Below are 6000 nucleotides of genomic sequence, written 5' to 3' on the forward strand. Positions count from 1 at the left end.
CATAAAGACACTAAGCATATTTTTACTTTTCTGGTTTGCCTATTCTTTTAGGTTTCTCATTTATAAAAATAACCTTATTGTGCATAAACAAGTGCCTCATGTTAATTAAATTCATTCATTTATGTTTCTTCTTTTTGTATTAAGAAATCTACATTTCCCCAATTTATCTATGAAATCTTATCTATCCTTTAAAACACAATTCTTTCCTTTGCTTTATGTGTTTTCCTTTTTGAAAATATTTTTTAACATTTATTTATTTTTGAGAGACAAACCATGAATGGGGAAGGGGCAGAGAGAGAAAGAAACACAGAATCTGAAGCAGGCTCCAGGCTCTGAGCAGTCAGCACAGAACCCAAAGTGGGGCTCAAACCCATGAACCATGAAATCATGACCTGAGCTGAAGTCAGATGCTTAACCAACTGAGCCACCAGACAGCCCTGTGTTTTCTTGCTTTAGAGTATCAAGTCTTCAATTTATTAAACATTTTCAAATATTACTATCAATACCCAATTTTATATCCTCATTGTCTATTTTCTGAATTCTAGTAGGAGATTTCTAGCTGGTTTTCTACCACTAGTCTCTCCCTTTAGGTCATTCTCTGTATTTCCACAAGAATTATTTTCTCCAAAATTTTCTTAAGTAATTTTTTTCCTGAAAAACGTCTCTGTTCATAACCTCAGATAAAACCAGTAGTAGAGTACAGATGTTTTTCCAGTCTTATTCTCACCTGGCCCTCTGATCCCTTGTGTTCTTCCATCTGCCATATCTATGTTTCTACAATAAAACCCACATTATGAAATATGCATATTTAACATAAAAATAGGCAAGTCCTCATTAATAGAAAATTTAATTTTTCTTCTGACATTGCACAATATATATTGGACCTATATTTAAATTAAAGGAAGACCAAATTATTATTTTTCTGGGAAGCTCAATAGAATTAGTTAATCAAATAAATAATGCTGACAAAAAAAAGAAAAAGTCAAACATGACACTCATAATTGAGCCTAGGTGATTGGGAAGATAGTGTTACTGGTAGCAAAATTCAGGGAATATGTTAGAATATGCTAGAATAGAAAAGTTTAGAGAAAGCTAGTGAGTTCAGTGTGGAAATACACACACACACACACACACACATATAATCACATATATATAATTTTAAAAACATATTTGAAGTTTATTTTTTGAGAGAGGAAAGAATGCATGCAAGTGGGGGATTGGCAAAGAGACAGGGAGAGAGAATCCAAAGTAGGCTCCACATTGTCTGCACAGAGCCCATTGTGGGACTCGAACCCACAAACCCTGAGATCGTGACTGGAGCCAAAATCAAGAATCAGACACTTAACTGACTCAGCCACCAAGACACCTCCAGTTTGGAAATATATTGATGTGCTTATAAGGATACTCTAGTGGAAAAAGCAAAGCATATTTGGAAATGCACCCATGAAGATTTGCAGAGGGGTTATGTTTGGACATGTCACTGAGAGAAACTTACATTAGTGCAGTTATTGCAAAAGCATTTAATTCACTGAATATTGTATTCATTTACACCTTTTTTATATGAAGGAAAATCTCATATGGTGGCATATTTATGCAAATCAGAAATTTTAGAAAAATCTTGGAATTCCTTAGAATGATTCGTTTATTGTATATCTGTATGCTTTTTCTTAAACCAACCTCTTGTGTTAAAATGATAATAAATACATCTACTTAAAAACAAAATAAAGGACTAACTTATTAACACATAATGTAGTAGATTTTTCTGATATTCACATCTCAGTTGAATAGTGGTACGCAGTGCTGTGCTTCTTGGTTGTCATGGTAACTGCATCTCAAGTTTACAGCATCAAATCTTTATTTTCTATGCGTTTTTAAAATACAAGGATGTGTAAAATAACAAGTTATATAATGGATCCTTTATTTTTTATATTAATATAGCAGGTGGAAATACATCTCTTGTGATATAAAATATAGTTCAGTTATAGAGGAAGTGCATTTTAATGGTGAAAACTTAGAATTAGACTAACAGGCTATTATTGATACATACGCCAACATTTAACAGCAGAGGCTTGAAAAAAAATGTTAGCTACCAGAAAGTTACTTCCATTTTCTGCTAAATATTAGCTATCTCTGAAATAATTGGTAGATGTTTTACAAAGATGTAGTAATTATGACTTTGTCAAGTTATATTTTAGCTACAATAATGTTATATATTAAATGAAAACTTAGTACTTTCTTGTTTTTTAGCTTTCTTTTTGACACACAGATGTCTAATAGACTATAAGTAGCCTCTACTGTTAGTGTTCTCTACATAAAATAGTAACAATCTCTGTAATAGATAAATACAAATGGCTTATGCCAATATTTTATTTATCAGGTCTAAAACATGGTAACTTTCCAATTCCAATAAAGTGCTTTTATTTTTAACTTATAGTAAATCAAGTGTATTTTGGCATTTAAATGAAGACACAGACTTCTTTAATGGTAGCTACAGGTGTAAAGGGTTGAAGTATGAAGAAAATGAAAAATTTCAAAACTTTAGGCAAAGTGTCTGTTTGTTACATAGGTAGATATTACCTTCTTAGTTGGAGCATCCATACAGAAGTTGAATAAATATATAATGTAGATAATTTCCAAGATAATCCTTTGTTTAATGCACTTGCATGGATGTTGTCCCTGGTGGACTCTAATACCCTCTCTTACCTGAAAGCTTCAATAATTCCATGCAATTATTTGCCTTGACACACACTTGTGAAAAGAAAAGCATAGAACCTGATATATTATAAAAGCCAACAGTGGCTAAAATAATATTTTTATTTTTAATGATTATTTTATTCAGAAAGCACAAATAATTTATATATAAGCAATTAGAATATTAAAATTTATGCCTCAAAATTGACCTTCTCTAAAATAAGTTTCTATGAATATTTCAAGTAATGCTGGGCAAAAAGTGGCAGCATTGATTTCCCCCTCGGAAAGGAAATAGGCAATGCATACAGAGAGTGACAATGTGCAGCCTTGTGTTGATGGAGATAGCTCTCTCTTCTATTTGTGACCACATGCAGCTAGGGAATGAACCATTTGGGCTGAAATGATTGGTTTTGTTGCCCTTCTGATTTTGCTGAACTCACTATTTTAAAAAATCTGAATCAATAAGCTATTCAGACAATTGTGCAGATATGACTTCTTATTCTTAAGTTGATTTGACATGTGGTGGATTTTAGCATGAATCTAATCAGAGGAGAGGCCCATTTCCAAACAGGGAGCTTCAGGCTAAGATTTCTTTTGCAGTTAAAGCCAGAAACCCATGTATTAAAATGTGACTCTGCATTAACAAGGGAAAAAGTCATGTTGCTGAAAGGCACCCCCAAAAGTCAAGACTTTTAAAATAAAATTTGATTCAGTTGTCCAAGTACTATTGTCCATCCTATTTTTAAACTCTGAGCCTCAAAACTTCCTAATTTCTGGGTTTTTTAAAGTTTATTTATTTACTCAGAGAGAAACAGTGAGAGAGAGAGAGAGAGAAAGCAAAAGTGAGAGAGAGCAGGGCAGGGGCAGAGAGAGAAGAGAAGAGAAACCAAAGCAGGCTCCGCATGGTTAGTGCAGAACCCAACACAGGGCTCAAACTCATGAACCATGAGATCGTGACCTTAGCTGAAATCAAGAGTTGTGTGCTTAACATAATGCGCCACCCAGGCACCTTGTAATTTCTGGGTTTTTTTTAAACAAATATTTTGACTTTAAGCCACTGGTGTTTTAATTATTATTCTCTTACATATTAGAAAAAGCACAAGTCTGAGTCTGAATATTCCAACATGATTCCACCACTTTGAAGTAGTGTAATCTTATACAATGAAAAACTACACTAAGCTACATTTATCTGAAAAATCAGAATACTTGTAATAACTCAAAAAGCTGTTGTGAGGGGAAAAAAATAGTAAGCCATCTGCCACCTGGAACAAAACAGGCATCTGATAATTATTAACTCTCTCCCTTTTCCCACTTTCAATTCTGGTCTTTTTAAATGATCATTTACTTTGAACTCTGTCTGTCATTAATGTACAAGTTCCACTGGACAATAAGAAACGAATCAGGCTAAAGAATACGTTGAATAGAGAAGGAAAATTTCTTGGAGCAAGCATTCGATTAGGTTATAAATATCACAAAGAAACACATGTAATGATAGTTTTTGGAACATCTGCACAAACAAAATAACCATCTAAGTAAACAGAAGAGTAGGAAATGTGATTTTTTTTTCTGCAGATATTTGGCTCCAACAGCTACTCTTTGATTTATGTAATTTTATCATTATGCTGCAACTGCTTTCATTCTGAATTATTCATTCAACATAAGCTAGCAATAAAGGCAATGTCTTTCTTCAGCTAAAAATTCTCTGACATTAAGAAGGCTGTTTAAATGAACCATGGAGTTTTTTCCCCTTCCATTTTATGGTCTAAATAGATGTTGGTCTTAGACAAACCACATTTAGGGGGAATTTATCACAGCTTTAAGAAAAGCTACACATACACTAATAGAATAGAATTGTTTTTGAGCCATGTCCTTGAATGGCCACTAATTTCTTTTCTTGGCTCCTTGCTTGTCTGGAGTGAGTTTCATTGAAAGGCCTATGAAAATAACAGCACAAATATTGGCTTCTGCTGCTAAAGATACTCCAGATGGTTGCATGTTTCTGAAAATGTATGTGCTCAAATGATTAGTTTTCTCAGCTTACACTTTCAAATGTGAAATCAAGAAATAATGGATCATTAGTGTAATATTTTGTGTCTTTATCAATAGAGCTCATATTAATATATGTAGTGCATTGAAACACAACCAATTGTTTTTTTAATTATATATTTTAAACCCAAATGTTTACAGAATATGCAATACATATTCTTTGCACAAGGCTGTGCCTCACTGAAATTATGTAAGTCCTATTATTTAATATTACTCTTTACATTACTACAAGTTTAGATATACTCTTTAAACTGGAATTTTGAATCTGCTGAAAGATATGGCAATTTTCTATTAGTATTCCTATTTTGATCTTTCATCTATATTTTAAAGATGATCCTATCAATTTTATTTTTATTAACAGTAGCTGACACAGCACTGGAAAAAAAGACATGCTTACCTAATGAATTAATTACTTGTATGTGTCTCTGAGACATAAATCAAATGTGTACAAAATGATGAAATGTGATGAGGCGCCTGGGTGGCTCAGTCGATTAAGTGTCTGACTTTGGCTCAGGTCAGGATATCACTGTTAGTGGGTTCAAGCCTGCAATGGACTCTGTGCTGACAGCTAGCTCAGAGCCTGGAGGCTGTCTTCAGATTCTGTGTCTCTCTCTCTCTCTCTGACCCTACCCTGCTCCCACTGTCTCTCTCTGTCTCTGAAAAATAAATTAAAAACATTAAAAATTGTTTTAAAAATGATGAATTGTGTAAAATAAATTAACTACCACTTGAGACAATGCATACCAAGCTTCATTATAAGCACTGAAGTAAATGCTCATAATTACTATTATTTATATAAAGTTCATATTTATCCAAAAATACATGTTATAATAACAAACATGTTTATTTATTATTTACTATGTGTTATGCATAAGGTTATATGTTTTATATTTAATCATAATCTCATCACACATTAAAAGAGGAATAGTTACCTCTATTTTTCGGGTAAGGAAACTATAGCTCAGAGAGTGCAAGTAATTTGATCAGGACACACAGAATCAGATTTCAAATCTGGTTTTATCTGACATCAACTGATACCTATCGACCAGCCAATCTCTATTGACCAACTGACTCACTATTAGCAAAGTTTCAGTTTAACATACACATTGATGAAATTTTTTCTAAAATTTGAATGGCTGCATTTAATTCATTTATAAAATTCCAAATGTTAATGGCATAAAACATTCATTTATTATATTCACTGATTCTGGGAATTAAGAATTCAGTCAAGGCACACTCCAAGGATTAGACACCGAAATGTTT

This window comes from Suricata suricatta, chromosome 1 (assembly GCF_006229205.1).
Source record: "Suricata suricatta isolate VVHF042 chromosome 1, meerkat_22Aug2017_6uvM2_HiC, whole genome shotgun sequence".
NCBI classification, from domain to species: Eukaryota; Metazoa; Chordata; class Mammalia; order Carnivora; family Herpestidae; genus Suricata; species Suricata suricatta.